The sequence below is a fragment of the Phyllobates terribilis genome, unplaced genomic scaffold, assembly GCF_046119375.1.
Source record: "Phyllobates terribilis strain yellow unplaced genomic scaffold, ASM4611937v1 Scaffold_12__6_contigs__length_324123572, whole genome shotgun sequence".
NCBI classification, from domain to species: domain Eukaryota; kingdom Metazoa; phylum Chordata; class Amphibia; order Anura; family Dendrobatidae; genus Phyllobates; species Phyllobates terribilis.
The window spans coordinates 289274433-289295267 of record NW_027362772.1 but is presented as its reverse complement, the minus strand read 5'-3'; the positions used below and the strand labels follow the sequence as shown (position 1 = coordinate 289295267).

The 20835-nt window shown below is 48.7% G+C and overlaps 1 long non-coding RNA gene across 1 annotated transcript; it reads right to left on the bottom strand.

Moving 5' to 3' along the window:
- Positions 1–12567: 12567 nt before the first annotated feature.
- LOC141172695 (uncharacterized) lies at positions 12568–20310 on the bottom strand. The gene is made up of 2 exons (XR_012252518.1): positions 20202–20310; positions 12568–12764 (listed from the first exon to the last, which is right to left on the bottom strand). It is a non-coding gene; the product is annotated as an uncharacterized lncRNA (long non-coding RNA).
- Between the last annotated feature and the right edge of the window lie 525 nt (positions 20311–20835).

Below are 20835 nucleotides of genomic sequence, written 5' to 3'. Positions count from 1 at the left end.
GAGTCATGCAACTTTTCAGGGACTTTTATATCAGATTTCTGGGTGAAAACTTGAATCTGGGCTCAAATGTTGTCTTGCCTTATCGCCATTAATCCTTCCTTTTTGTTTTTTGCAGTAAAAATTACCGTATGTAGCCAATGTAGAATAACGCTAAAGATGGATGATTGATTATTTATAATATAGTGATGTGTTTTATTTTCTGTACATTCAGAAATGGTAACACTGTCATAGGAAAAGGTCAAACAATGTAAAGGCTCTGAACAATCTTGTCGCAAAGAGTTTAAGGTCGGGTCTACCACTAAGTAATCCTCAATTATGGGGTGTTGGAGTAGTCCTAGGGCATAATAAAGTACTGAAACATCATGAAAATTTTGCTGCAGTTCTGAAAAATTGCGATGTTTTGCAAAATTTTTGAATGAAACGTATTTGTCCTTCTTTAGACAACCTCCTAAATAGCAAGGAAGTACCTTGGGGGTGTGTCCATAAACTTTGGGGGGGTGTTGATACAGTTAAAATATATGGACACACCCCCAAGGTACTTTAAGGCAATCTAACATGTGATTTCAAAGCTTGATTTCTCAGCCCTGGCATATCAGATTAATAGAGGACCGTCGTGATAGGATCTACAGAAGCAAAACTTCTAGATTTTGTAGGAATATCAGCCTAATGGGTTTAATTTAACAAAATAATTTAAAACTTTCTGCATGGCTAAAGCATAGGTGGTTCCATGGTTTTCTATATATCTGATGTATGGGATCCTGGCTGATCTGCATGAAAAGTTGGTAGAGGTATTTATATAAAATCTTGAGGGTAGTCATAGACTCCTAAAGCCCAAGGGGGAAACATGTTTTATCTGAAAATAAAAAAATATTAGATATGTAGCAATGAATATGGTTGCAAATTTAGAGTGCAGATGCCAAATGGTAAAAGAGGTGATTTTAAGGAAGTTTGCTTTAAAGTATCAAACTACAAAAAACAAAGACTGACCATCACCTCCTAACAGATTAAAGCGGATGTGAACGGGGACCAGTCTCTCTGACTACATAATATCCATACCAAAGAGAGCAGCAGCATACGGTGTACACCCAGATATCTGTGGTTTGTATACAATGTATCAGTCTACATAATCCTTTGAGTTAAACTGCAACACAAATATCTATGATCTTGTCCCCCATGCCGATACGTTGTAGCAGATCTGTAGGGAGTTTCTACTTTTCAAGAGAGCTGGACAGAAGATTCATGCTCCCCGAACTACAGGCAGCACAAATAAGACATCGACTGTGTTACTACAGCAATAAATGTTTTACTATGACACTCTGCAGTGTACGCATAAAAAACAAAGAATACAGTCACATCTACAAAATTACACATTAATAACAATTATTCTCACCTAGCCCCTTACCAGCATCCTGCCACTGCAGCTCCCTGCCAATCCTCCTCAGACTTCCCCGATTATACAGTATTTTGGCCCCCACAGCTCCCTAAATACAGTAAAATGTCCCCACAGTTCCCTATATATATGATGGCCCCTACAGCCCCCTATATACAATATCATGCCACTGCTGCTCATTATACAGGGTGGGCCACTTATATGGATACACCTAAATTAAATGGGAATGGTTGGTGATATCAACTTCCTGTTTATGGCACATTAGTATATGGGAGGGGGAAAACTTTTCCAGATGGGTGGTGACCATGGTGGCCATTTTGAAGTCGGCCATTTTGGATCCAACTTTATTTTTTTCAATGGGAAGAGGGTCATGTGACACATCAAACTTATTGAGAATTTCATAAGAAAAACAATGATTTGCTTGGTTTTAACGTAACTTTATTCTTTCATGAGTTTTTTACAAGTTTATGACCACTTATAAACTGTGTTCAAAGTGCTGCCCATTGTGTTGGATTGTCAATGCAACCCTCTTCTCCCACTCTTGACACACTGATAGCAACACCGCAGAAGAAATGCCAGCACAGGCTTCCAGTATCCGTTGTTTCAACTCCCTGTTCCACCATTGTATTCAACTGTTTATGAATCTTGAGTAGGGATGAGTGGACTTATGGAAGTTGGGGTTCTGGTACCTGACCCGAAATTTACACAAAAGTTCGGTTTGAGTACCAGAACTGTACCCGAACTTGAACAAGAACCCGAACCCCACTGAAAACAATGGGGACCTTTTGAATCGGAAAATCTTTCTCTCTCTTTCTTTCATAAATGTGTTTGCTCTCATAATATAACAATGGAAACCAAAGGTAAAACTTGAAATGTAAAATGTTAACAAAAACTATATAAATTTGCCATCACCATAATTGTACTGACCCAAAGAATAAACTAAAACATCATTATTACAGTGCAATGAACTCTGTAAAAACAAAGCACAAAAAACAATGAGATTTTTTTTTTTTTTTTCAATTCCACCTATGAATGATTTTTTGCCCATTTTTCAGTACGATACGCTGTAAGTTAAATGGTGCCATTAAAAACTACAAGTTATCTTGCAAAAAAACTATCCATAATACTAAAATGCTTATGGAAAAAATGGATGAGGATGAAGAACAGAACACAAACAAAAATGCCTTGTTTCTAAAGGGGTTAAACTATACACAGTATCTCTGACCTCAGGATTTCCCCATCTATCACATGCTGCTCTTGGATAGCTGACCTTATGTATTATGTCCTTAGCAAGGACCGTGCCACTATCACTGGCTGGAATTTGTCTAGAGACCACAGTCAGGAAAACTATTTATAGTAGGGGTCTCATATATCCATGGGTGGGCTGAGTTTTACTTTCATTTTGGAAACTCTAATACCAAACATCTGAGGTCATTATGAACACATCATTTTTCTAACACAATCTAAAAATATTTTGTTATATTTTTAAAATATATATATTTTTTTTATTTAAGTTTTTAGTCCCTATTGGATCTTGAAACGGTGATTGTTCGATCACGTGTCCTATATATATTTTTATACCTGAGTATTGCGGTATAAATGGAGAATAATGGTCTCCTATGAAGCCCGGCCTGTGGCCTTCACTGGAGCACAGAGATAGCAGTCATGAAGTTGTCAGCAGAATACATCCTAGGGAGAGAAAAGAGAGTCCAAAATTGAGTGTCACAAGATAGGGTACATAAACCTTTTTTGGCCAAGGACATCCTGGAATTTGCAGGGATTTTTGTTTTAAAAATGAGGACAGTCCCAGCCAATTTGAGACTGTCGGCAATTATGTATTTGTATGTCGTTATCATTACCTTCGTTGACTGAGCCAATGATCTGTTGACTGGCCGCCAATCGTTTTCGTGTAGCCAAAAATGAGCAACAATTAAAAAACTACAATAAAGTAGTAAGTGGGGAGTTGCCAACAGTCCAGAATTTACCAAGATTTTCACAATTTTTTTTCAAAACAACGCTGACAAATTTGGAGTGCAAAATGGTGGAGTTTACACAGACACAGCCACAAGTCCTATCCAGTATGAGTGCATTTCTGGGTAGGATTGCGGGGCTTGAGAGGGAATGACCGTTTTACATACCGTATATACAATAAGCTTACTGGGCTTTGTGAAAAATAATGCGAATGTAAGAATGCCCCTTTAATGAGAGAACTGCTACTGAGGACATACCTCCCAACCATTCCAGACCCAATGGGATAGGCCCAAATTTAGAGAGCTGTCCCAGGAAGTTGGGGTAATGTCCAACTTCAACTATATCTGTGTCTTTAGGACATAGATGCAGCTGAATACAATGTTGGAGCAGAGAGCAGTCACATCCCTCCTCCATAGTTCAGTCCAGGTAGAGACTAAAGAAGTTCCCGGTCACGTGACTGCAGCAAAGAGTAGCTTAACCGCAGAGGACACAAAGGCAAGTAGAAGGCTTGTATGGTTGTATGGGGCATCATACTGTTTGGGAAGCATCGTGGGATATTTTACTACTGCATGGCAAGTAGTCAAGGCAATGACTTGGCTAAAATAACATTTACTTGCTCCATAGTACACGTTCCTCTTTCCTGTGCTTATAATCGTAAAGTGCACAAATGGTTCCTGAAGGTGCACCAACATCCACGGCAACTGGTCCCCAACATTGATTGGATGTCGATTGAAGACGCAATCACATTGCTGGAGCCATTTTATTTTGCACATTCTCTGCTGTTAAGGAGGAGATCTTGTAGTAAAGAAGTGTGCCATCATCATCATAAAGTGTGAGTATTGTTCCCATTGTTATCATCATTATGATTATGAAGTGTGAGTGTGTCATCATCATCATTCAGTGTGGGTCACAATCATATGTACAGGTGCTTCTCACAAAATTGAGAGAAGCACCTGTATCTGGTAAAAATGGCTTTTTCACAACCCTTTTGTTAAACCTGTCATCGATGTCGGATTGGGATGCTTACTAGTGATGAGCGAGTATGTTCTGTTAACCCTTTCGGCGAGTATGTGTAACACCGGTACTTTAGATGCAGTGGCACAGAGCAGCCAATACAGGGTTAATAAACAGGGAAAGTTTATGGTAACAAGATGAATCTCCACGCAGGGAGTAACAGGGGAAAATATGGGGAAATAGCAGGTATTAGTCTGTAACTGACAGTTTACAGTTTAGCTAGATGTAGCAGAGTCAAACCGGTAACAAACGACAGTTTTTTTACTTAGCTGACTTGAATCCTCTACAAGGCAGTTGCCAGCTGGTGCTGGTGACGCTGTCTTCAGGCTTCCCCGCCCAAACAATGCTCCGTCTTCTGGCGGCAGCGGGCGGTCTCCGGTTTTACCCGCCGAGCCCCTAGTCCATAACACGGCACCTCAAGTGCTCAGCTCCACGGACCCTGCGTCCCTTCTCCCTACAGTCAGCTTGACTTCTCCAGTCCACTGCACTCAGATACCTTGCTCCAAGTCCTGTAGCCAGGAGCCTGAACCCTCTCACACTGCTCTGCTCCGCAGGACTCCGCTCCACCTTCCCGCGCAAACGTCCTCGTCTCTCCCTCTCTCTCGTCACACCTGGAGTCGCTCTGTCACCTGACCTCCCAGCTCTCTCTCCCGACACACCCCTTGCTTCCCTGTCACATGAATCCTCTGCTTGCAGTCTGTCTTCCCCCTGCAACAAGAGGTACGGCCCCGACAGTTCCGGGTCCCTTGCTCTGAAAGTACTTACACCCCGATCTTCCCCCTTACACTCCCGCTCTCCTTTAACTCGCCATTCCACGGGCGAGAGTTTCTTCATCAAACGTTCACATTCTTGGACTTCCTGGACGATATGGTACCATATGAATTGATCTTGTTCGTAATGGTGAGGAGGCACTCCTGCTGTTGTCCGTTCTGACCGGCGTAACTCAGTTTGACCGATGGGGGGTGCAGGGTCACTCGGATTTCCAATCTCCGGCGGCTTCAACCAATGTTGTTCCCTCGCCACCTGCACTGGGGACTGCAGGTAATCGAATGCTGGGGCTCTGAGGTAGAATCAACAACTCTTCTTCGTCCACATAGTGGCTTGGGGCAACTGTGACAGGTCCCTCTCTAGAAGCAGGTGTTTCTTCCCCACCCTCATCATCTTTAGACAGACAGGGTCGCAGCATACTACGATGAACCACTCTGGTAGGGGCTCCTTCAGTCCCCTCGGGTTGAACTTCATACACAGGTCCTTCAGTGCCAATCCTGCGCTTCACTCGGTGCGGGGTCCGTTCCCACCGCCTACTCAATTTGCCCCGGGGCCGCCTGTCCCGAACCAACACCTGCTCCCCGGGCGTCAGAGCTGTCCCTCGAAGAGGCAATGTCTCATGATGTTTGAGCTCCTGAAACTTTTGTTGTACCAACCATCGGAGGGTCTGCAGTCGATGCCGATGTTCTCGGACCCAGGAAGACACCCCCGTCCGTGGGTAGTCCTCTTCGGGGTCCAGCTCCAACTCGGTGATCTATCGCCCCTTTCGTCCGAACAGCAAGGTATAAGGAGTGAACCCCATCGTACTATTCACTCGGTTGTTGTAGACCCACACCAGCTCGGCCACACACTCAGGCCATCGTACCTTCCGATCTCCCTCCAACGTGCGGAGCATTTGGATCAGTGTCCAATTAAAGCGTTCACAGGCCCCATTTCCTTGAAGGTGGTAAGGAGTAGTCCGTGACTTCTCAATCTTGTACAACCAGTGGTGCAGCTCTTCCATCACCCGGCCTTGGAAGCAGGCGCCTTGATCGGAATGAATCCTCTTTGGGCAGCCATACACCCGAATGAAGTCTCGGCAGATGGCCTGCGCAGCTGACTCGGCGGTCTGGTCTCTGGTCAGGGTTACTGCCGCAAACTTGATGAAGTGGTCTGTCATTACCAGGCAATGTTCATACCCGAGATGCGCCGGTCCAACAGTCAAATAGTCGGTTATCAGCACCTCCAAGGGGGCAGAAGTCACAATAGTTTGTATGGGGACCCGCTGCTCTGGGGGCTTTACAAGCTCACAGCTCCCACAAGTGTCTTCTATTGTTGCTCGCAGTCGGGGATGATACATCAGCCTCTGCAACCACTGACACGTTTTCTCTGGTCCGAAGTGAGCCCCTCGTTCATGAGCCTCCTTAGCCACTACTCCGACCAACTTCTCTAGGATCACCACTTGCCAGGCGGTCCCGAACTCTCACAGTAGCTTCACCCGTCGGTACAGCAGCCCGTCTCACAAACACAGTCTTTCCCATTGTCCCAGAATTTTCAGTGCTCCCGAGGACAGGGTACTCCTCTCTTCTCGACTGGGGACTTGCCGCAAAGCCACCCATTGACGTAATTGAGCAACTTCTCTGTCAGTCTGTTGAAGTCGAATCCAGTCATCTCTTGGCCGTCCTAGCACTTGTTCTTCCGACGTCTCTCCGATCTGTCCCTGCGCCGCAGCCAGCAGTCCCATGAAACTTTGGAAGCTAGGGGTCTCATCGGCCTCCAAATCTTCATCGCGGTCATGATCAGGCCGTTCATATGTCACTCTGGAGAGGGCATCGGCGTGAGTATTCTCTGCCTTAGGCCGGTAGGCGATCTTATACCGTTACCTGGCCATGCGGGCCACCCACCGCTGCTCCAGGGCCCCCAATTTCGCATTCTCCAGGTGGGCCAGCGGGTTGTTATCTGTTCTCACCAGTACTTCGGACCCGGACAAATACTCCGCAAACTTCTCGGTCATTGCCCAAACCAGAGCTAGCAACTCTAATTTGAAAGAGCTATAATTATCTGGGTTCCTCTCGGAGTCGTGAAGGGAGCGGCTGGTGTACGCAATCATGCACTCTTTCCCCTCCTGTACTTGGGATAACACGGGTCCCAGACCATGTAGGCTCCCATCAGTGTGGAGTATGAAGGGTTGGGAGAAATCCGCATAGGCAAGTATTGGGGTCTCGGTCAGGGCCATTTTTAGTGCACGGAAGGCCTCTTCCTGGCTGCTTCCCCACCAAATCGCCTGATTCATGGAGCCCGCCGGCACTCCCTTAAGTAGCTTCAGCAATGGGTTGGCTATGCGGGTGAAGTTCTTCACGAATCTTTGGTAGTACTCGGCAAGTCCCAGGAAGGCCAGAGCGTCCTTCACTGTCTTCGGGGTAGGCCACTCCTGTATGGCAGCCACCTTTTCCTGGGTGGGCCTGACTCCTTCACCGGCTACATTATGACTGAGATATTCGATCTGTGGCACTTCTGGGGCTTCACCTTTAGGCCATGACTCTGTAGGCGACTCAGTACTTGCTCCAGTCACTGGAGGTGCTCATCGAAGGTGGCGGCATAGACAATTATGTCGTCAAGGTAAATCAGTGTCGCCTCGAAGTTCAAATCGCCCAGGCACCTCTCCATCAGACGCTGGAACGTCCCAGGGGCGTTAGTTAGGCTGAAGGGCATCCGATTGAACTCGAACAGTCCCATGGGTAATATGAACGCCATCTTCGCATGGTCATGTTCGGTCACGGGCACCTGCCAGTACCCACTGGCCAGATCCAAGGAGGAGAAGTATCTTGCCTTCCCTACGACCGACAGAGACTCTTCGATTCGGGGTAGTGGGTAAGAGTCCCGTACTGTACAGGCATTCAGTCGTCTATAGTCCACACAGAACCGCAGGGTCCCATCTTTCTTCCGGACCAGGACAATCGGGCTGCCCACGGACTCTGACTCTCCAGTATCACACCATTCTGTAACATATGGGCTAGCATCTCCTTAACCGCTTTATACATCTGGGGAGGTATCTGCCGGTATCTCTCTCGCACTGGGGCAGCGCTCCCAGTAGGAATCTCGCGGGTAATGGCTTCAGTGCAACCAAAATCATCCTCATGGCGAGCAAAGACTTCCTGGTACCGCTCCAGCACATCCTCAACCTGCTGCACCTGTCGAGGTGTAAGTCTCGTCAATTCAGCCCGCATTCATTCTAGGATTCTTCGTCCCCCCTTCGCACTAGCCCAGTGGGGTTCCGGTGGCACGGTGACCGCCAGAGTCCAGGGGTCTCCTCGTACAGCAGACAGCTGTACCACATCAGGTCGCACCAACTTCTCTGGCATTCCCAGAATCTGGGCTATTTCCGCCCTGGGAGGGAGTGTGAGATCATCTTTGCCCAGATTAACACACCGCACTATAACATTGCCACCCTGGACGGTGGATAGTGTCCAAGCCACCAAGAGTCCGGGGGGTACTTTGCCCATCGATGTTGGTTCTATCTGAACTTCGGACCCCTCAAGAGGTGTGCAGGCCCGTGCGGGTAATGTGAGTACAGTTTGTCCGGGCGGTAAGGTGAGCGTCGTAGCTGCTGGCACTATTATTTTCCCCAGGATCCTCCCCTCACTCGACGTCTCCTGAGCCTGGACAGCGCGGATTAGTTCTTGAAAAACCCTCCTTTGGGGAGTTCGCGGGTTCCACTAGTCTAGAGGAATCTCCTTCGGCTCACTAAGCAGGATTTGCCCGATCTCTTTCAGCACATTCATTCTGAGGGTCACCGGGGGTCCACTTCCGGTTCCCCCTGCGACCAGGACGACTCCTTTTCCACATACTCGTATCTTCATCCACACCACTCCTGCGACCAGGATGAGTAATTGATTAGCTGCCGTGAGTCTAATTACTGGTCCCCATTCAGGCCACGCTATCTCTGGAAATCGCTGTTGAATGTAGGCTTCTGTCATCGTAGTCACCTGGGATCCCGTGTCAACCAGGCAGTGAACAGCCCGACCGCTTATTTCGGCCCAGACAGTCGGGCTGCTGGAAACTAGGTCCTTGGGACTTCCTTTTTTTCTTTCCCCTTCCTCAGGTTCTGTGCTGTGTCCCCCGAACATGGAGCCTGCTAGTTTAACGGCTGTCGCGACAGGGGCTGCCCTCAGCTAGCACAGCCCCTGGCGTAATGTCCTGCGCCTCCACACTTCCAGCAAGTCGTGTCTCTGTCTGTGTAGGGCTGCCTCCCTCCTCTATGGAACTCTCCTGCAGGGGGGTCCTGAATTCAATTCTTTCCATAACTGGGGCAATCGATCTGGGTATCTCTGGTGTCGGGGCAGGGGTCTTCTTGAGACTGGACCATTCATCCCGCATCTCCTGTATCTCCTTCCGCATCTCTCGAGACCATTCCGGTTCAGCTGCAGGCGGGGTGGGTACCTCATTACTCCGGACCATCCTTGCCAGGGCCGTCACCCCCATCTCCTGCTCTCTCACACGTGTCTCCGCCCCCACTTCTAGAAAAGTCATACGTGGGTTGGCGCGCAGGCGCTCACGCAAGGCGTGCTTCAGCTGCACATCCCTGAGGCCTGCCACAAACTGGTCCCTCAAGATCATGTCAGGGGGGCCCATTCCCAAATTCCCCATGTCGTCTTTTCTAGTGATATAGGCATGCACCCTCTGTAAGGCATTAACATACTGCGTCACAGTCTCCCCCTCCTGCAGCACTTGGTGAAACAGTCGTATCCTCAGCTCTCCTACATTGGTAGGATCCCCATGCATTTCCTCCAGTATCCGCACCACTTTTTCTACAGTATCCTGGTCATAGGGAGGGCGGTACATCACGGACTGTCGGGCCTCGCCGTCCAGGGCCAGTAAGGCTATTTCTGCTTGCATAGCTGGGGTTATCGGGTGCATACGTAACATACTCCTAACTCTCTCAATCCAGTCCCACAGCATCATATTGTCCCTGGTGAACTTTGGGAGATTGCTGAGCATGACCTCCAGTGGCAAGCTAGATTTAGGGGCTCCCAGGATGGACTGATCTGCAGTATCTGTGTCTAACGACTGCATCCTGCCGGCTACGCCAAATGTAACACAGGTACTTTAGATGCAGTGACTCAGAAGCACAGAGCAGCCAATACAGGGTTAATAAACAGGGAAAGTTTATGGTAACAAGATGAATCTCCATGCAGGGAGTAAAAGGGGAAAATATGGGGAAATAGCAGGTATTAGTCTGTAACTGACAGTTTACAGTTTAGCTAGATGTAGCAGAGTCAAACCGGTAACAAACGACAGATTTTTCACTTAGCTGACTTGAATCCTCTACAAGGCAGTTGCCAGCTGGTGCTGGTGACGCTGTCTTCATGCTTCCCCGCCCAAACAATGCTCCGTCTTCTGGCGGCAGTGGGCGGTCTCCGGTTTTACCCGCTGAGCCCCTAGTCCATAACACGGCACCTCACGTTCCAGGCTCCACCGACCCTGCGTCTCTTCCCTAGTCGGCTTGACTCCTCCAGTCCACTGCACTCGGCTCTTGCTTCCAATCCTGGTGCCAGGAGCCTGGACCCTCTCACACTGCTCTGCTGAGCAGGACCCAGCTCCGCTTTCCCGCGCAAACGTCCTCGTCTCTCCCTCTCTCTCGTCACACCTGGAGTCGCTCTGTCACCTGACCTCCCAGCTCTCTCTCCCGACACACCCCTTGCTTCCCTGTCACATTACTCCTCTGCTTGCAGTCTGTCTTCCCCCTGCAACAAGAGGTACGGCCCCGGCAGTTCCGGGTCCCTTGCTCTGAAAGTACTTACACCCCGGTCTTCCCCCTTACATATGCTTGGGCCGAGCTCCGAGTATTTACAGCTGCTCGGTGATTTGTTTGAATCGCTCCTGTGTGCATGATTTGCAACTGTTTGACAACTTTAATACATGTGAGGAATGTGTAAGAAATAGACATTCCTTACATGTACTAAAGGGTTAACAGAACATACTCGCTCATCACTAATGCTTACCAATGGATTTGACCCAGGGGGCTCAGCCCCCAACTTTGTGAAAATTTTATGTTCATTTTTAGAACTTGTTTGTGCATGAACAGGAGCATTTGATGGGGTGCAGGGTCAGCGCATGGGAGATCACGATAGGACATTTACACAATCTGAAATCTACTCCAGCTATGAGTTATAGTAGATAATTCCAAGTTGTAGTTTTTATTAGCACTACTTATTTGTTATCTATTGATTTATTATGCTTGTTTATTTAGCGCCACCATATTTCTTAGCGCTTCACATACACCATCATCACTGTCCCTATTGATTCATAATTTATTAATTGATTTGTGTTACATTTTTTGGGAGGAGTGATTGGGTAGTAAATATGTAATATTTTTCTTTTTTACACCGTGTGTTTATCTGTGAACCCAGAACAGGATGTCAGCCGATGCCGGAATTGCTTAGGAATGTGAAGTGTCTGCAATGTGGAAGGGTTTTTCCGAGTCGACCCCTGGAGCAAGAACACCTGCATCTCTTCAGAGCTAGCACGCAGATATCACTTGGACCAATGTTATTCTATGGGGCAGCGCTGATCAGCGTTTTTTTTTTTGTCATACCAATTCGGCATGAGAAACAAAATGCAGCATGCTGCGATTTCCATTGCAAATCGGATGACCTGTCCCATTCAAGTCTTTGAGTACGTTAAAATCATCTGACTGCACTCGGATGACATCTGAATGCAGTTCAATTTACGCACATTCACAGAATAGAGAAGATGCAGAAATTTTGTTCTCCATCTTCTTCGGAGAGTGTGCTCAGATTCTCCCATTCAAGAAAAACAGATCACACTATGCTGAGTTTGATCCGAGTGTCATTAGCGTAATCTACCTGATTCTCTCGGATGAGAGAATCTACACTCGTGTGAATGAGCCCTTAAAGTGTCACTGGTCGTGTGGATGCCATCATATTACAGAATTGCAATTTATGTTTTCGATTTTACTTAACAACAAACATAAAAAAATGGTTTGCAATGGATTTTTTTTTTACTTTAATACTAAGAAAGAAGTATAAAACGGAAAGATTCAGATCATTTGGTGGACAGTCATTATGTATAAGTTGAAGATATTCATTTTATACACATTTAGAAGAATGTATAAAGCTGCATCCAGTGATGGTAATGTCACAATAAATGCTTCAGTTTTCTAACATCATTGGGATTCCCATAAACGTCAACCACTCTAATCCTACGAGGATTGTAGACGCAATCTTCCTCCTGGCCGCTGGGATTCATGCCGCAGTGCGGTGGCACCCAGGCCGTGTTATACCCATGCTGGTTCCACGTCTTTTGTAATGGATGGCCATGACGGTCTATTTTCTTGACTTTGCCAACATCCACCGTCAGCATCAATACGACCTTCCTTGGATCATTGTTCAATGGGTATTTCATGGCCTTATTTATGTCTCGAGTCACGTAGACCCCTGGCCCCAACATGCCATCTTTGGATGGTCTAAATCCGTACTTGATGATCTTTTCAGCAGCTGCGTATGTTGTGCCATGAAACATTGTATAGATTTTTCCCTGCTTCGGATGTTGACAACTGTGCAAATATTGAGGTCCAAACATATTCGGTCCAAGATCACACACCCAACAACAAATGTATTACCTGAAAATGGAACATTAGACATAATAATACTAATTATGGACCTGTAAGCACAGAATATATCTAACATGTCCGAGTATATGTTTACAGGCTTCAAAAGAGTTGCAAAATTGGAGATGAGACAGTTTGCTACTTTTGGTATCCTGCTCGCCTAACTGATAGATCCAGGAATCTAGGTGTGTAGAGGTTTTCACCCTTCGAATGGAAAAAAAAATGTATTTGCTGATAGTAAGCAGATATATTTTTGTTTTAATTAAATAACATTATAAAGCCTTGTAGGCTTGGACTAGATGGAGATTTTGGCCATGACACAGGTTGATTTATAGCCAAAGATCCCTCTGCTTAATCTTAACGTAATGCAGGTGAGTGGGGTTGCACTGGGACCCATTAGGTACCACAAAAGTGAATTGCAAAAAAAGTCCAAATAGTTCTGACTTTTTGCAACTTGCTTGTCACAGTGTCTTGCAGTTTAAAAATCGACCCCATTCATCTGCATTGTGCTGCGATGTTGCAGCGGCACACACCCATCGTTGGCTGCGAGATGTGTGCCGCAACCAGTCACATTTTAACCTCAGCCTATATATGTACTTTGAAGACTCTCAACCCAGATGAAAATTATTTCATGTAGTTGACGCGCCCCCTGGGCCATATTCTTTAGGGGAATACCCGGAGCCGGATCAGATGGGGGTTGTTGTCTCCGAGTGGCTGTGACCCGGTCCGTGCCCAGGGCGTCAAGCTCAGTGTGTGGCAGTCCTACAGATGTTATTAAAGTTCTTTATGTCGACTACGCCACCCGTTGTATTGCGGTCACTACGGCCGCCGCTGCAGCAGGGTCCACTGAGGCTGATGGTGTGTGCGCAGCTCAGGTAGTATAACCCCCAACGGGAGGGGTATAGCCTCAGGGGGTCAGGTGCAGAGGATGGTGGTTGTAGAGGTGCAGAGAGGGTGGTAATGAGACTCAGAGTCGGGTTGTGCAGTTCAGGGTTTTTACTTACTGCTGTTGTTCCGGTCACTCCGGCCTTGAGTGACCACCCGAGCCGTGCTGCGTCCACCAGGTCCTGGACTCGGCCAACCCCCAAGTAGTTCTGGAGCGTGGTTCTGAGCTCCCTTTCTGTCCTGTCCTCGTCTCTGGCCTTCCCCACCAGGGATCCACCTATGTCCGGCTCCCTCGGGCCTCTTGTTGGTAAACCCTTGTCTCTGGGTTCCCTGACCCTATTCGTGGTCTGCCTTCCGGGTGGATATAGTGGGTGGTCGTGGCAGAAGCTGCCCACGACCTCCGGTCTCTGGCTGAGGTGTGCTGTAGCCTCCACCAGCTTGGGATCCGGTACCCTGTTGCCAACTCTTCACCCTTTGGTCTAATTTGGGTTCTTGGAGTTCCTTCTTTCTCCCCCTCTGGGTCCTTCTTTCTCCTCTCTCCCTCTGGGCCTTGGAGCTGCTCTGCTTCTCTGCTCTCTTCCTCTGACTCTGCAAAAAGACTGACAGACTGACCAGCCTTCTACAAAGACTCCTCTGCAAAGACCGACCCTGATCTAAGATGGTTCCCACCTTATATACTCCCTCTATGTGTGAGCTCAGGTGACCAGCACCCAATGAGCTCCTAGCATTACCCAGACTGCTCCCCCTATCTGCCCCTACACTACTGGGATGTTCCACCCCCCTCCCACTCCAGCCAGGAACAGACACTGTCGTACCTGCACATTTCTTAAGTGGGAGTACCGTTGGTCTGTTCCTCGGAAATGGGATGTATGTAGTGCATGCAGCTAACTGAGCTCAGTTCCACACTCCATCCTTACCCGGGAGTGGAATATCACACCTCTGGGTTGAGGTGCAATACCCCTGTAGCAGCCGAATCCTCAGGGTGCTACATTCCCCCCTGGTAAATCACAGCACGTCCTCGGGCTGTAAGACAATAAAAACATAAAACATACAAAATTTTTTCAAAACATCATAAACATATAAAACATGACATATATATATATCAGCAATAAAACTTTTTCATATAAAACATTCTTGTAAATATTCTGGTTTCTGGTTCCTCCGGTCACGGTGCAACTGGTGACCGGGTAAAGTGCGACAGTCTTTGAAGAAAGTGGTTTTCCTATAAAACCAGTAGGGGGCGCTTTAAGAAGCGCAACTATATACAGGGGATGTGTGGCCGCTCTCAGTCCTCGGCCAGGTATTAGGAAATAAACACACACGGGTAACAGTTCAATTCGCTGGTCCCAACGGGGACTATAATAGCAGCAACAGTTTTTGGTACCCCGACGGGTAACTATTTACAGTCTCTTCTCTACCGTACTCAACGACGGCGTCCTCCTGCTCTTTCTTGGTGGAAGGTTTCAGTTTCAGACCCGTCCGGGTCTTCTTGCTCCTCCTCACACCGCAGCTCCTCCTCCGTCAGGCGATGTACATGGAGGGCGTAGGGTCCTTTGGCACACTTGTGCCGGGTGAAGGTGACCTCGTCCCCTACATAAAGGTCACGACCTCTGTGTCCCATCGGCAGATGGGACTCCACGTCTCTGCGCGTGACAAAGACGTCGCCGGGGGTATGGTGGTCTCTGATGAAGCCCCATCCATGCTGCATGTTAAACTTTATCACAGTCCCGGTGGTATGGGGACCATGAGCTGCACGGGGTTTCCTCCTGGTCCGGCTCTTCTGCTCCGCGCTTCTTATTTGGGCTTGCTGTTCCCGGACCCGCCTCTCTCTCCGCTCCCTCGCAAAGTCCTCGAGCTGCTGCCGGCAGCACTCTACACGCTCCGCTGCGGCTGCCCGAGTCTCCTGAGTGAACCCCATGAGATCTTCTCCGGTGGGGTCCCACTCGAACTGTGCCTCCTCTAGCGGGGGCGAGGTCCTCCTTACGGGCTTCGGAGCCGGGATCAGGGGCTCACACATGGGCCTAGCTCTCTGGAGTTCCAGCTGGATGTACTCCTCGGGCCAGACAAAGGGCTGCCCGTCCGGGCACGTATGCTGGGCGAACAGGTCTTCACCCAGGTGCGGCACTCTTGATGTTGTGGGCGCAGTGGTGGTAGCGGCGCCCGGGTTGCCCAGGCCTTGCGACCAGGCTTGGGGCACCTTGAAGGTGAAGGGCACCGTAAGAACGGCGGCGCCCTGGGTTACTCGGCCCTGCGACCAGGCCGGGGGCTCCGCGGAGGTAGGGGGCGCTGTTGGTATTGCGGCGCCCGGGGGTACTAGGCCTTGCGACCAGGCTGATGGTACTTCCTGCTTCGTCACGTTCGGGGTCGAGGCGCGTGACGTCACAGGGGTCGCGGCCGCGGCTTCCGGTTGAGGCCTAGTCTGCGGCGGTGACGTTGCAGCGACGGGCACGGCAGGGGGAACTTCGGGCTCTGCGACGGGGAGCTGGGGCAGGCATGCGGTTTCCCGGCTCGGGGTATAGACGTCCCCTTTACCTGCCTCCATTCGTTCGGCTCCCTTCTCGGCGCCGTCTCCGGCCTTGAGTCCTCCTGCGCCATCCTCAGAGGCGGTCTGTCTCCTCGTCTCGGGTGGCGTGCTCCGCTGACGGGTTTCGGTCTGCTGGGCCATCTCTCGGCTCCACTCCGCCAACGTCTCCCGTTGCACCCGGGCCATCCTCCGTGCGAGGCCCTCCAGCGCAGTCTGTGCACACTCCCGATCTCGGGGGAGCTGTGCTAGGATCTCCACTAAGCCTAGTGGACTTGTTGCTTCCAGCAGGCTCCTGACCAGTGGGTCGGTGCTGCTCTGCTCTCCCTCCATCTCTGGGTAGGCTTTCTCTGGACTCCTCTCCAGGCTTCTTGTCTCCGGGTGCGCTCTCTCCAGACTGCTCCAGGCGGCACCCATCTTTGCTCTTTTGTTCTGTCTCCGCCCACATTGAGGGTGGTCCCGGGGCAACTTCAGTTCCAGGGGCAGTTCTCTCACGCTGATGGACACTTCCAGCATCACAGTCTCTGTTGGTGGGCGCGGTTTCCGCTTTTGGCGCCATTCTTCGTCCTGGCCCACGATGGGAGGTGGCCTCTTGCCACCCTCTGGCACGCCCATAATGGCGTCCGCTCTTCCAAGGCGGGAAATCTTTGGAAATGGCGGGAATCGTCTCCCAGTGGCGGGAAACTCCATGGATGGCGGGAAAAAGCTGCAAATGGCGGGCAACCGGCGGGAAACGACTTGTGATGGAGTCCGATGGCGGGGACCCTCCGGGACCGGCGGGAGACTTCTTTTTGAGGTAAACTTGTTCTTTTCTTCAGGCACGCAGTACCCGGGTGTTGCGGGCACGAGATCCTGCCGACTACGCCAAAGTTGACGCGCCCCCTGGGCCATATTCTTTAGGGGAATACCCGGAGCCGGATCAGATGGGGGTTGTAGTCTCCGAGTGGCTGTGACCCGGTCCGTGCCCAGGGCGTCAAGCTCAGTGTGTGGCAGTCCTACAGATGTTATTAAAGTTCTTTATGTCGACTACGCCACCCGTTGTATTGCGGTCACTACGGCCGCCGCTGCAGCAGGGTCCACTGAGGCTGATGGTGTGTGCGCAGCTCAGGTAGTATAACCCCCAACGGGAGGGGTATAGCCTCAGGGGGTCAGGTGCAGAGGATGGTGGTTGTAGAGGTGCAGAGAGGGTGGTAATGAGACTCAGAGTCGGGTTGTGCAGTTCAGGGTTTTTACTTACTGCTGTTGTTCCGGTCACTCCGGCCTTGAGTGACCACCCGAGCCGTGCTGCGTCCACCAGGTCCTGGACTCGGCCAACCCCCAAGTAGTTCTGGAGCGTGGTTCTGAGCTCCCTTTCTGTCCTGTCCTCGTCTCTGGCCTTCCCCACCAGGGATCCACCTATGTCCGGCTCCCTCGGGCCTCTTGTTGGTAAACCCTTGTCTCTGGGTTCCCTGACCCTATTCGTGGTCTGCCTTCCGGGTGGATATAGTGGGTGGTCGTGGCAGAAGCTGCCCACGACCTCCGGTCTCTGGCTGAGGTGTGCTGTAGCCTCCACCAGCTTGGGATCCGGTACCCTGTTGCCAACTCTTCACCCTTTGGTCTAATTTGGGTTCTTGGAGTTCCTTCTTTCTCCCCCTCTGGGTCCTTCTTTCTCCTCTCTCCCTCTGGGCCTTGGAGCTGCTCTGCTTCTCTGCTCTCTTCCTCTGACTCTGCAAAAAGACTGACAGACTGACCAGCCTTCTACAAAGACTCCTCTGCAAAGACCGACCCTGATCTAAGATGGTTCCCACCTTATATACTCCCTCTATGTGTGAGCTCAGGTGACCAGCACCCAATGAGCTCCTAGCATTACCCAGACTGCTCCCCCTATCTGCCCCTACACTACTGGGATGTTCCACCCCCCTCCCACTCCAGCCAGGAACAGACACTGTCGTACCTGCACATTTCTTAAGTGGGAGTACCGTTGGTCTGTTCCTCGGAAATGGGATGTATGTAGTGCATGCAGCTAACTGAGCTCAGTTCCACACTCCATCCTTACCCGGGAGTGGAATATCACACCTCTGGGTTGAGGTGCAATACCCCTGTAGCAGCCGAATCCTCAGGGTGCTACATAATAATGCATGCCCTGCAGCTCTCTGGTGTTGCTTCCAAAGAATCATGAGTCAGGTGTCTTCTGGCATTAGGAAGTAGATTAGAAAAACTCCAGCACCTTCTCCGTATCCATCACAAGAGATGTAAAGTTAAAACGTCCATTTTATTAGTTCCATTAAAAAAGCGCCATATGTAAGGCAGACCTTACGCGTTTCAAACCAAACAGGGGTTCTTAATCATAGGTTTATGATTAAGAACCCCTGTTTGGTTTGAAACGCATAAGGTCTGCCTTACATATGGCGCTTTTTTAATGGAACTAATAAAATGGACGTTTTAACTTTACATCTCTTGTGATGGATACAGAGAAGGTGCTGGAGTTTTTCTAATCTACTTCCTACTGCTTCTCATCCCTGGATTTGCTACCAAGGATTTCCGTGCACCAGTGGATCCTTATGGCATATGCATGGTATAATGAAATTTTCCCTTTTTTTTCCCTTATACACCTGTCTTCTGGCATGTCGAACAGCTTAGCTGAAATGAATGTCTACCCTTTAGCACCATAACTTTACTAACAGAAAGAAGGCACTCCAACCACTTAAAAAATATTTAGGGGATTTTCCAACACTTTGTTTCCTTTTCTTAAAGGGAACCAGACAGCTGATACATGCTAACCGATCCAAAGACAGCATGAATCAGACACCGACTGTATGATTTCGCCCAGGTATGTCTGATTCTGAAATGTTGCAGCGTTTCAGAGAAAAACATACTTTACAAGCCGCTTGGGAGACTAATTGGATAGGAGGGCCCCGGCTGCTCCTCTGCGCCCACTGTTAGTGACTAAAAGCTGTCAGAGACCAAATCGCATGGGAGTCTAGTCGGACAGATGGCTTGTCCCCACATGCTCCAAATGACGAACAGGTCTCCCTATGCATGCATTGAGGGAGAGGCCTTTTACTCAAGGGACGTGGGTGGGGAGAAATCTTTGGGGACCCGCCTATCTGAATAGTTTCCCATGCCCTTTGGTTCCCGGCAGCTTTTAGTCACTGGCAGGGGGTGCAAAAGAGCAGTCACGGCCCGCCTATCCATCTAGTCTCTTATGCGGCTTGTAAAGTGTGTTTTTCTCTGAAACGTCGCAGTGTTTCAGAATCAGACATACCTGGAGAAATCATACAGCCAGTGTCTGTTACATTCTGCCTGATCTAAAGGCAGCATGTATCAGCTGTCTGGTTCACTTTCAATACATGGCTTAGCACCGATTTTGACACTTTACCTCTTTATATGCCACAGTAAATAGCAGTCACGGCATGTAAATTGTCTGAAACACCATCAAAGTATTAGAACAGATTTTTTTTGGTCCTCACCCTAAATTTATCCGAATAAAAACTAAGCCCATTCTGCAAAGAACAAACCCTCATACAGCTTCATCAGTGGAAAAATACAAAAAAAAAGTTTTGGCAATCTAATGACAGAGCAGAAATCAAAAGTAAAATTATTGAATCATTAAGTAGTAAAAGGTTAACAAGAATTTTGTAAATTTGGCATTGACAGCACAGAATAATATGGACTTGTCATTTTTACTGTACAGTGAACACCACAAAAACAAAACTCAAAAAACAATGCTTTGTTTTACAATTCCACCCCAGAAAGATTTATTTCCCATTTTTCAGTGCGATATGCTATAGGTTATGTGACTCCATTAAAAATTACAAGTTGTCCTACAAAAACAAACACAGATTTGCTTACTGAAAAAAGTAAAGTTTCAGTTCTTGGAACATGAAGACGATAAACTGAAAGCAAAAAAACACCACAAAAAGTATATGGTTACTCAATGGGTTAAGTATTATATCCCTGAACTCAGGATCTCTGCGTCTATCACATGCTGTATTCGGATACCCGACCAGACATGTAGTAAAATAGATTTGAATCTGCACATATCCTGTAGGAAGAACACTTACCTTTCAGTAAGGACCGAGCCGCTGCAACCAGCTGCTGCTGCATAAAGGTTTCTGAGGACCAGAGCTGGTTCATCTGCATTTACAGGAAGGGTTGATCCAAGGGTGGGTCGAGTTTTACTTTCCTTTCATTTTTGAGCAGATAATCTCAAAAAGCCGAGGTTATTATTAACACAGAACGATGAACATGAACCCTGAAGCATCCAGGAAAGTTTAGCCCCCAGACCCTAAGGATGTCCACTTGCTCTTTGTCCATTTTAGAGTAATTAAGGAATAAGTCAGAGGGGAGTCATTATGGGGCTTTTGGGGGTCAGTGGAGAACGATATAGGGTGTAACAAGGATTGGATAGAATTCTGACCTGCTGCATGAAAGACCTAGGACCTAGTGATGGGTGAGCACTAAAATGCTCGGGTTCTCGTTGCTCGGGTCGAGCAAATTGGAATACTCATGTACTCGACCCGAGCAATGAGCCCAATGTAAGTCTATGGGAAACTCGAGCATTTTTCCGCCGCCCCCCGCGACGGTCTGCAGAGGGCCTAAAAATTGCGTATATCGAAGGGAACAGCATGGGGAAGACCCCTGGAAGCATTTCTGACTCCCTGGTCACTGAGGTCAACAACGTTGTCAGGGGTAATA